The sequence below is a fragment of the Gorilla gorilla genome, chromosome Y (assembly GCF_029281585.2).
Source record: "Gorilla gorilla gorilla isolate KB3781 chromosome Y, NHGRI_mGorGor1-v2.1_pri, whole genome shotgun sequence".
NCBI lineage: Eukaryota > Metazoa > Chordata > Mammalia > Primates > Hominidae > Gorilla > Gorilla gorilla.
The window spans coordinates 28,564,042-28,576,196 of record NC_073248.2 but is presented as its reverse complement, the minus strand read 5'-3'; the positions used below and the strand labels follow the sequence as shown (position 1 = coordinate 28,576,196).

Sequence of the window (12,155 nt, the reverse complement as noted above, 5' to 3'; positions counted from 1 at the left end):
TTTGTTTAATTTTTATTCATTTTTTAAAATTTATACATATATATATAAACACACACACATGTATACATACACATGACATGTGAAATATGTGGTTTATTTAGCCTTTAAATGATTGCATTATTTTAGAAAAAGAAAAGAAAAAGAAACACTAAAATTGTTTTCCAAAAGGATAATATGACATATTGCTCCTCATAAGAGGGCATTAGCTGCAGGGGTCTGGCCGCAGACCCTGACCCAAACGATGGATGAAGGAAATGTACATTGACACATGGAAATTCTGCTTTGCCAATCCAGCTGAGTGTCTGATGGCATACATACCAAGAGAGGTTTGTCACTGCAGCCGGCCCTGAACAGTTCAAACTTCAGGCATTTATTTTGTATGCAATTAACAACAGAAGCTCTGAGTCAACAAACTTGTGGATAATTAAAATGATTAGAGAGTAGTTCTACAAATGATTAAAGCTCAGGTACCGGGGTCTAAAGTAAATACCATTAGGGGGCAATATCCTTGGTCAACCTCCCCCCAGGGGGCCATCTGGCTTAAAGGTTAGTTAATGGAGGTAGGATAAACAGACTTAACTGGGGAAGCTTCTATTTTCCATGGTATTTACTCTATGATCTAATGCTCTAAGGTGAGAACTGGCTGCCTTCGGCCCGTTCAGTTACTACAAACTATGTGACCTTTCAGACTTCCAGAACGGTTTGTGACTATTCCCTATAACTTTCCCTAATATTTCCAAGTAATATTTCTGCCACCATCCTCAGTGAAGCCCAACATTAATAAGATACCCTTTTTAGTATTGTTTGAGCCCATCAATAAAAACAGCAGGGTTTATTTAATAGCATCACTCACAGAAGTAAGTTTTAAAAACCAGTCAGTAGTTAAGGAGTCACATTTTTTATTTTAATATTTTCCAAGGTGGCCTGTGCCCGAGTTTTCAATTAAAATGAAGCTTTAGTTGAAGCAACCATTATTTATTAGATTTTATTCTTCACTATAAATCACTGTAATAATGGAGAAAGAGAGAACAGAAGATTCTCATTATGGACTTTCACAGGATACATTTAAACTCTTTTACCTCTATATTATTTAAAATCTGTTGCCCAAAGTAGTTTTGAAATGCAATCCACCTATTACGGCAACTACACCAACTGACATTAAATTTGTTCAGTTCCTCCTTGAAGTGGTAAAAGAGAACAATGACTCATCGGGCATTTTTAGAATGTTCATTAGGGGTTTTCCAGCCAGGAAGCACAGATTCCCCATGGCTAGGTTTGAGAAGACATAAAATGGAGCCAATTAATTACCACATAACATAATGATACAATTAATCCTTCAAATTTGCAACAAGCACTGCAACAGGGGAGAATTCCCCCTTGTTCTACATTTGGTCACTGGGATTCATTGGATACAAATTTAGATTGGACTAGTTATGGGAAAGCTATAAAAGGAGAAAAGGGAGAATTTTCTTTCCCTTGGTTATGTCAAGTTGTCAGTCAAATGAGCCGAATGTGAGCAATTGCTGAAGAAATTATAGGAGACTCCCTGTGCAATTGCTCAACCACAGCTGTATTGGCATTTGGGGCTGGATGGTCCTTGGCTGGGTAGAGGCTGTCTTGTGTATGCTAGGATGGTTAGCACATCCCTGCCCTTACTCCTTGCATATCAATAGCACCGTTCCCCAGTCTGGGCAACCGAAATGTGTCCAAATATCTCCTAAGGGGCCAAATAACCCTAGTGGAGAACCAGTCAATAGAAAGATGGAACATACAGCTTGAAATCTATAGGAGAAGAGACAATGTATACATTCAGGATATTTGTAGGATATACATAGTCTATTATTCTGTCTATACTGGATACTGTGCAGATCCATTGTCTTCATAATTAATAAAGTATTTTCTGATGTAGTTAATAAGCAAGTCATTATTTGCTTTTATATTCAAAGCTCTAGAGTAACATCACATCTCCCCTCCCTCCCTCCTTTCTTTTCCTTTTCTTTTCTTTCCTTTCTTTCTTTCCTTCTTTCTTTCTTTTTCTTTCTCTTTCTTTCTCTCTTTCTTTCTTTTTCTATCCTTCCTTCCTTCCTTCTTTCCTTTTTTTCTTTCTTTCTGTTTCTTTCTCTCTCTCTCTCCCCTTTCCCTCCCCCTCCCCTCTCCTCCCCTCCCCTCCCCTCCTCACCTCTCCCTTTCCCTTACTTTCAAGACATGGTCTTGCTCTGTCACCCAGGCTGGAGTGCAGTGGTGTGATCATAGCTCACTGAAGCCTCAACCTCCTGGGCTCAAGCAATTCTCCTGCCTCAGCCTCCCAAGTACTGGAACTACAGGCATGCACCGCCCCACTCATCTAATCTTTGAAAATCCTTTGTAGACATTGGTCCTTGCTGTGTTTCCCAGGCAGGTCTTGAACTCTTGGGCTTAAACCATTCTCCAGCCTCGGCTTCTCAAAGTGTTGGGATTACAGGCATGAGCCACCACACCTTGCCAAGAGTGACATCATTCCTAAAGTGAGCCTTACTCAAGACCTAATTTTCCTTTTCTGATTAGTGGCATATTCCAGAAAAAAAAAATTGTCAAGAGATTGTCATTTTCTGTCTACACACACACACACACACACACACACACACACACATATATACATGTATACAATTCACAACATAGATACATATATATATATACACATGTATACAATTAACAATATGTGTACAATTAGTTTACAATTAACAACAGAACTCTGAGTCAACACACTTGTGGATAAAATTGACATGATTAGAGAGCAGTTCTACGAATGATTAAAGCTCATATATATTTATAATGTCTCATTTTGTCACCTAGGCTGGAGTGCAATGGCACGATCTCGGCTCACTGCAACCTCCTCCCCCCCAGCTCAAGCGATACTTCTGCCTCAGCCTCCCAAATCGCTGTGATTACAAGTGCACACCCTAAGGCTTCCCCGCTATTTTTTCTATTTGTATTAGAGACAGGGCCAGTCTGGTCTCAAACTCCTGATCTCAAGTGATCTGCCCACCTCAACCTCCCAAATTGCTGAGATTACAGGCATGAGCCACCATGCCCGGCCTCTACTTCAAATATGTTTATTTTTAACTTATGTATACAGATGGAATTTTAACATTTAGAGGTAAAATATTGGTGTTTTTATCACAATGACTAACGTGCGATAAAAGTCTTGTTAACTTCTAAAATGATACCCTGTATGGATTACACATATTATTATGGAATAGTAAACTTTATCCCCACAATATATACGTTGAAGTCCTAACTCCCAATGTGGTTGGATTTGGAGATATGGCCTTTAAAGAGGTGATTGGGATAAAATGAGATCCCCAGGGTGGGTCCTAATCCCATAGGATGGGACGTGGGATCTTATGAGACTAGGAGGTGAGGACATAGACACTCACAGATGGACAATCATGTGAGGAAACAGGGCGAAGACCTGTTCTCTAAGTTCCCTCCCCTTACCCACCTCACCCCTCTATAGGCCCGTGTGTGTTGTTCTCCTTCCTGTGTCCGTGTTTTCTCATCGTTCAACTCCCACTTAAGAATGATGGCCGGGCGCGGTGGTGGCTCACGCCTGTAATCCCAGCACTTTGGGAGGCGGAGACGAACGAATCACTAGGTCAGGAGATGGAGACCATCCTGGCTAACACGGTGAAACCCAGTCTCTACTAAAAATACACAAAAAAAAATTAGCCGGGCGTGGTGGCGGGCGCCTGTAGTCCCAGCTACTCAGGAGGCTGAGGCAGGAGAATGGCGTGAACCCGGGAGGCGGAGCTTGCAGTGAGCGGAGATCGCGCCACCGCACTCCAGCCTGGGCGACAGAGTGAGACTCCATCTCAAAAAAATAAAAGAACGAGAAAATGAGAACACGTCGTTTTTGGTTTTTCAGTGAGCTTGCAGTGAGCGGAGATCGCACCAGCGCACTCCAGCCTGGGCGACAGAGTGAGACTCCATCTCCAAAAAACAAAACAAAACAAAACAAAAACAAACAAACAAACAAAAAACAAAACGAGAGAATGAGAACACGTCGTTTTTGGTTTTTCTTTCCTGTGTTAGTTTTCTGAGGACGATGGCTTCCAGCTTCATTCATGTCCCTGAAAATGACACAATCTTGTTCTTTTTATGGCTGCATAGTAGTCCACGTTTATGTGTACCGTATTTTATTTATCCAGGGTATCATTGATGGGCATTTGGGTTGGTTCCATGTCTTTGCTATTGTAAATAGACCTGCAATAAACAAAAGTGTGCATGGGTCTTTATAGTAGAATGATTTACATTCCTTTGGTATACACTCAGTAATTGGACTGCTGGATCAAAGGATATTTGTGGCACTAAATCCTTGAGGAATCACCATACTGTGTTACACAATGGTTGAAATAATTTCTATTCCCATCAACAATGTAAAGGTATTTCTATTTCTCACAGTCTCATCAACATCTATTGTTTCCTGCCTTTTTAATAATCACCATTCTGACTGGTATGAGATGGTATCTCACTGTGGTTTTCATTTGCATTTATCTGATGATCAATAATATTGAGCTTTTTTTCATGTTTTTTGGCTACATAAGTGTTTTCTTTGAGAAGTGTCTGTTCGTATCCTTTGCCTACTCTTTGATGACTTTTTCTTTCTTGTAAATTTGTTTAATTTCTTTGTAAATTCTGGATATTAGACCTTTGTCAGATGGGTAGATTACAAAAATTTTCTCCCATTCTGTAGGTTGATTGTTTACTCTGATGATAATTTATTTTGCTGTGCAGAAGCTCTTCAGTATAATTAGTTCCCATTTATCAATTTTGGCTGATTGCAATTGCTTTTGGCATTTTTATCATGCCTATGTTCCTCAATGGTATTGCCTAGGTTTTCTTCTAGGGATGTTATGATTTTAGGTCTTATGTTTAAGGCTTTAATCCATTTTGAGTTAATTTTCATATAATGTGTAAGGAAGGGGTCCAGTTTCAGTTTTCTGCATATGACTAGACCGTTTTCCCAGCACCTGTAACTGAATAGGAGACCGTTACCCCGTTGCTTGTTTCCGCAGGTTTGTCGAATATCAGATGGTTGTAGATGTGTGGTGTTATTTCTGAGGTCTCTGTTCTGCCTCATTGGTCTATATGTCTGTTTTGGTACCAGTATCATGCATTTTGGTTACTACAGCTGTGTAGTAAAGTTTGAAGTCAGGTAGCATGATGCCTCCAGCTTTGCTCTTTTTGCTTACGATTGTCTTGGCTATATGGGGTCTTCTTTGACTCCATGTGAAATTTAAAACAGTTTTTCCTAATTTTGGGAAGAATGTCAATGGTAGTTTGATGGGAATAGCATTGAATCCACAAATTATTTTGGGCAATGTGGCCATTTTTATGATACCAATTCATCCTATCCTTGAAGATGGAATGTTTTTGATTTGTTTGCATCCTCTCTTACTTCCTTGAGCAGTGGTTTGTAGTTCTTCTTGAAGAGAGAAGTACACATCCCTTGTTAGCTGTTTTCCTAGGTATTTTACTCTCTTTGTAGCAATCGTAAATAGGAGTTCACTGAGGATTTGGCTCTCAGTTTGTCTTTTGTTGCTGTATAACAATGCTTGTAATTTTTGCACATTGATTTTGTATCCTGATACTTTGCTGAAGTTGCTTATCAGTTTAAGGAGTTTGGGGGGCTGAGAGGATGGGGTTTTCTAAATACACAATCATGTCATCTGCAAACAGAGACAGTTTGACTTCCTCTCTTCGTATTTGAATACCTTTTATTTCTTTTCCTAGTCTGATTGCCCTGGCCAGAACTTCCAACACTATTTTGAACAGGAATGGTTAGAGAGGGTATCCTTGTCTTGCACCGGATTTTAAAGGGAACGCTTCCAGCTTTTGCTCATTCATATGATATTGGCTGTGGCTTTGTCATAAATAGCTCTTATTATTTTGGAATGTGTCCATTAGTACCTAGTGTTTTGAAGGTTTTTAACACGAAAGGATGTGGAATTTTATCAAAGTCATTTTCTGCATGTACTGAGATAATCATTTGTTTTTTGTTGTTGGTTTTGCTTCTGTGATGGATTACTTTTATTGATTTGCATATGTTGAACCAGCCTTGCATTTCAGAGATGAAGCCAACTTGATCATGGTGGATAAGGTTTTTGATGTGCTGCTGGATTTGGGTTGCCAGTATTTTACTGAGGATTTTTGCATCCATGTTCATCAGGGATAATGTCCTGAAGTTTCCTTTCTTTGTTGTGTCTCTTCCCAGTTTTGTATGAGGACGATGCTGGCTTCATAAAATGAGTTTGAGAGGAGTCCCTCCTTTTCAATTGCTGGAATAGTTTCAGAAGGAATGATACTGCCTCCTCTTTGTATTTCTGGTCGAATTCAACCGCAAAGCCATTTGGTGCTGGGCTTTTTCGGGTTGGTAGGCTATTAATTACTGCCTCAATTTCAGAAATTGTTATTGGTCTATTCAGGGACTGGAATTCTTCCTGATTTAGTCTTGGGAGGGTGTATGTGTCCAGGAATTTATCCATTTCTTCTAGATTTTCCAGTTTATTTGCATAGACGTGTTTATAGTGTTTTCTGATGGTAGTTTGTATTTCTGTGGCATCAGTGGTGATATCCCCTTTATCATTTTTTATTGTGTCTATTTGATTCTTCTCTCTTTCCTTCTTTATTTGTGTAGCTAGTGATCTATTTTGTCAATTTTTTTTCAAAAAAATAGCTCCTGTATTTATTGATGTTTTTGGAGGATTTTTTCTTTTCTCTGTCTCCTTCAATTCTTCTCTGATCTTAGGTTTTTCTTGTTTTCTGCTAGCTTTTTGATTAGTTTTTTTTTTCTGCTGTAACTCTTTTAATTGTTATGTTAGGGTATTAATTTGAGATATTTCCAGGTTTCTGATGCGGGCATTTAGTGCTATAAATTTCGCTGTTAACACTGCTTTAGCTGTGTCTTCGAGATTCTGGTACATTGTCTCTGTGTTCTTGTTAATTTCAAAGAACTTCTTGATTTCTGCCTTAATTTGATTATTTGCCCTGGAGTACTTTGGGAGCAGAGTTTTCAGTTTTCATGTAATTGTGTCGTTTTGAGTGAGTTTCTTAATTCTGAGTTCTAATTTGATTGCCCTGTGGTCTGAGAGACTGCTATAATTTCCATTCTTTAGCATTTGCTGAGGAGTGTTTTACTTCCAATTATGTGCAAGATTTTATAATCAGTGCCATGCGGCACTGAGAAGAATATATATTCTGTTGATTTGGGGCCGAGAGTTCTGTAGATGTCTACTAGGTCCACTTGATCCAGAGCCGATTTCAAGTCCTGAATATCCTTGTTAATTTTCTATCTCATTGATCTGTCAAATACTGAAAAATATTGAATGCTTCATGAATTTGCATGTCATCTTTGTGCTGGGATCATACTAATATTTCCTGTATCATTCCAACTTTAGTATATATGCTGCTAAAGCAAGCACTACCTTCCATTTATAAGCAATCGAAATAAGACACAATATTTAGAAACACTGATTTTGTGTATTTAACAAAAGTCATTACAGGACTGATATTCTCCAGGGAGAAACCAACCAAACCAAACGAACATCAAGTAAATCCTACATTGACTCCAGCGTTTTGCCTGGAGGTGATGAAGGATAATATTAGTTCAAAACAGTGATAATTTAAGGGTGGAAAATTGAATCTTTGCATCATCCACTAAAAATAGTATTGCTGCGTACCTAATAGCTTCCCAAACTAGTAGCTGCAAACAACACAGCAAACCATCTCACAGTTTCTACAGCCTGAAGAACCTGAACTCAGTTTGACTGGGTTTTCTGCCTCATGATTTCTTATAGACTACAGCCAAATTTTAACTCAGGTGTATGATTTCACAGGAAGGCTCATTAATTCTGGGTTCATTTTTTCAGGGCTATAGCAATCAGGGCCTCCGTTTCTACCTGATTTTTGACAGGAGGCCACTTCATTGGCCTCTCCAATATGGTATCTTTCATTTGTTTTATTAAAGCATGAAAGCTGGGAAGGTGATAGGCAATGTTCTATTGAAATTGGAAGCACATATAAGCCAGAAAGAGGCAGATAGCTACATCAGGTTTTTGTTTTGTTTCGTTTTAATTTTGGTTTTATGTTTGTTTGTTTGTTTTTTGCTTATGTTTGTTTGTTTGTTTGTTTTTTGGTTTTTTGAGATGCTGTCTCTGTCTCCCAGGCTGGAGTACAGTGGTGCGATCTTAGCTGACTACAAACTCCATCTCCCAGGTTTAAATGACTCTCCTGCCTCAGCCTCCTGAGTAGCTGGGATTATAGGCATGCGCCACCAGGCCTGGCTAATTTTTTCTATTTTAAGTAGAGATGGGTTTTCATCATGTGGGGCAGGCTGGCCTGGAACTCCTGAACTCAATTGATCCACCTGCGTAGGCCTCCCAAAGTGCTAGGATTACAGGCATGAGCCACCATGGCCAGCCATCTACACCATGTTTTGCTTTCTGAAAAATTCAGTGCTGTTAGAATAATCTCTCAATAATTGGCAGGATATCAATTTGAGGGACTCAGGTGGTCCCACTTAGTGCTATGCACAAAAAGAAAAACAAAACAACAGAAACAAAAGCATATGATTCCAAGTATTGATTATGTCAATCTAGCTGTGCAACAGAAAATAAAGTTTTTAGAAGGTATTTGTAGGAGTTCTTTTTGGCATTAGAGTAAGTAGGAGTTTTTCAAAGAAGATGCAAATGTGTTTCATCATAATTTAATCAAGGAATTAGTAAGTTGTACTTACTTAAACTCCAAATATTCTGTTCTGCAAAAGGTGCCATGACAGGAATAGAAGTTTATGCCCAGCAGAGCATGTGCACCTATAATCCCAGCTACTCTGGAGGCTGAGGTGGGAGACATGAGCCCAAGAGTTCGAGACCAGCCTGGGCAACATAATGAGATCCTGCCTCAAAAAAAAAAAAAAACAAATAAACTTTATAGATGTGGTGAATATATTCCACAAGGGTTTGTGTTTTTGTCCAAAATATATAATGGATTCCAAATGAAAATGTGTGAATAATTTACTAGCTTTTTAAAAAAGCATGTCTGATTTCCCAATAAACTTAATAAAAATGTCTAGCAACAAGGGAAGGGATATGAACCACCATGATATGGCAGTAAATACTCACTTGAACAAAACAAAACAAAACAAAACTGACAAAACAGGTCAGAATGTGTATCTCCTGAACTAGCACATAAAACTTTATGCTGGCTGGGCACAGTGGCTCATACCTGTAATCACAGCACTTTGGGAGGCTTAGGTGGGAGGATCACTTGAAGCCAGGAATTCCATACCAGCTTGGACAGCATAGTGAGAACCAGACACTACAAAAACTAAAAAACTAGCCGTGCATGTGGTGAGCACTTGTATTCCCAACGACTTTGGAAGCTGAGTTGGGAGGATCACTTGAGCCCAGGTGCTCTATACTGCAGCGAGCTATGTCCACACCTCTGTACTCCAGCCTAGGTGACAGAGCAAGATCCTGCCTATAAAAGCAAAAGCAAAAGCAAAAGCAAAATATCTTAAAGCTGAATGAATAAATTCCCTAGCACCTGGAATTTTCACTCCAATATATGTGCCCAAGAAAATATTGTACACAGTAAACCTACTGGCACACATACAATACATTTCATGATAGCATTTTGTTAATAATCCCTACATGGAAACAATCAAGGTAACAATCAACAAAAGATCCATAAAGAGATTTGGGGAAAGCTACAGAGCAAGAAGAATGAATGTGCCAGTGCCAAGTGAGACAGAATTATAAATTTGGTGAACATAATGTTGAATAAAACACTTAGGCAGAGTTGCAAAAGAACATAGTATATATTTCCATCATTCTATGCCTGGATTTGCATAGTGCTTTTCCAGCATCCTGATGTGGTGGCAGTTCGCTGAGCTGTATTCATATGATTTGTGCGCTTCTCTCTCTGCATATTGTAATTGAATAAAGTGAGTGTATTTAAAAATGAAACAAGGCTGCATCAATATTCCCAGGGACTTGTCAGGCTGGATGAAACTAGAACTACATGATGATGAAACCATCCAAAGAAATAACTATCTAGTGGGTATTTCTGCTGGAATATCTACTTAAGTCAGAACTTGGGACACGTCAGAGAGAAGTTCTTCAGAAACGCCATGATAAAACAACTGTGAATTATTTAGAAAGCAAGCTTACAATTGTAAAACTATACCTTTACTTCCATGAAACTCTTCTTTTGACCCCCACCAAACAAACAAACAAAAGGTTTGTGAGGCATTATACATCATTCCATTTCCTTTCACTTCACAATGATTCAATCTTTTCTAAAATATTGTGATTTTGTTACCAAAAACAATGGGAAAAATGATAAGTAACTGTAAAACTCTTTTTGAAATTTTTGCAGATTTCTTTAGAAGAACTTACAATGGATCTTTTGAATATATTCTATTCCTGTAAATTTTACTCAAATAAGGAAAACGTTACCATTTTATTTTACAATACCTGTTGAAAGCATTTAGAATAAAGTCATATGTTCACCTCTAAATATTTTCATTTATATTCAGAGTTGTCATTTTAAATTACAACTAGAATATTTACCTGTGTTATAATTTAACACAAAGATTAGAAGCGTCAAACAGAAACACTTGGAGAAGGATTAATCATTATGAAAGTAATGATGAGAAAAAATATATTTTTTTGTAGGAAGAGATCATGAGTAGGCTTATTCTAGTTAAAAACATAGTACGACTTTATGTTTCATGAATTTTTATATACATTTTCATAGCTGTGGAAAGGAACTGAAGTAAAGTATATTCACACACTGCAACGTATTGCTGAAAATAATGTTTTTCTTATATTAGGGACAGCCATAGTAATTTAGGAATTAAAAATTGTATATGAGAAGGATGAAAGCAAGAACATGAACAACTGTAGGAAAAGCCTGCTGAGCATGAGACAGAAAATTGAATTTAAGCTAAGGAAGAGTAATTTTAATACCATTAAAAGGTAAGCAGGTCTTCTAGACATTTCTGAGGTGGATACTTCCAAATTGTGAAGAACTGATTAAAGGACACTCTCCAAAGAGGAGGAGAAAACAAATTATTCAAAGTATTTGCAATGCGAATGTACCTTTTGTTGAATTAAAGCAAGGATTACGTAGGTTTATTAGATCGAATGAAGAGATAACATGATTATACAAAATTTATCATGAACACAGGTCATGAACATAGGTCTAAAGATCGTAAGTTGAAACGGTTGCAGTTTGACTAATCAAATCAACCTTAGATATGCTGTGGCTACAAATGGCAGTGATTCTGAGCTGTTTGTATAATTTTATCTTTAAAGATTATTTTCAAGAGCCTTTTTCAAATTGACAATATAGTAATCCAGGAAGAGGTATGCATTGTATCTGGAAGGGGTCTGTATCAGTATCAATGGACACAATTATTAAAATTGATGCAATTGTTATAATTGATCCCATTGTTACAACTGATACAATTTTAACAAAATGTTAAATAGCAGCCAGAAAAGATTTGCAAAAACATTACAACAATTGAATCACACTTATTATTTTGATAAGAAACAGCCTTTCAGCCCAAATAAAAGGAGGTTATATAAGTAACACATGAATCTGACTCTGACCCACAATATCTAAGTGAATTGACAAAGTTTTATTCTGTTACTTGGTAGGTTGTGGTGTTTTTCTTGACTTTAAATGCCCCATTTCACCCTATTGCTAGGAAACCTTAACTGTATTTTGATTGCTTGCAGGAAAACTAACTGAAAGCTTAGGTAAGTGAAAAATGCAAGATACACATTTTTCCATAGACTGTACCAGTGAAATTTATTCAGGGAATAAAAGAGCACTTGGATACAAAAATGTACTTTTGGATTTGTTTTTTAAGTAGTTTGGGTTCGGTGTAGAGCAAACTCTAATGAAATCTATGTATAATGCCAAATTTCAAAATGTTATTATGGATTAACATTTTAGGAAGTGCAGGCTCATCGAGGAAATGATGTTCAGACAATGGCCATAGGTTCAGAAAAAAGAAAATTAAAGAAGGACCCCTAGAGAAATTACTGAGGCTACAGTAGATAGCAAAGATTACAGATGGTGACGCAGGAGGAGATAAAGCTATTCAA

At 37.8% G+C, this 12,155-nt stretch overlaps 1 non-coding gene across 1 annotated transcript; it reads right to left on the bottom strand.

The window, feature by feature from the left end:
• Positions 1 to 7,353: 7,353 nt before the first annotated feature.
• LOC129530452 (U6 spliceosomal RNA) lies at positions 7,354 to 7,456 on the bottom strand. Its single transcript, XR_008675831.1, has one exon. It is a non-coding gene; the product is annotated as a U6 spliceosomal RNA (small nuclear RNA).
• Positions 7,457 to 12,155: the final 4,699 nt, after the last annotated feature.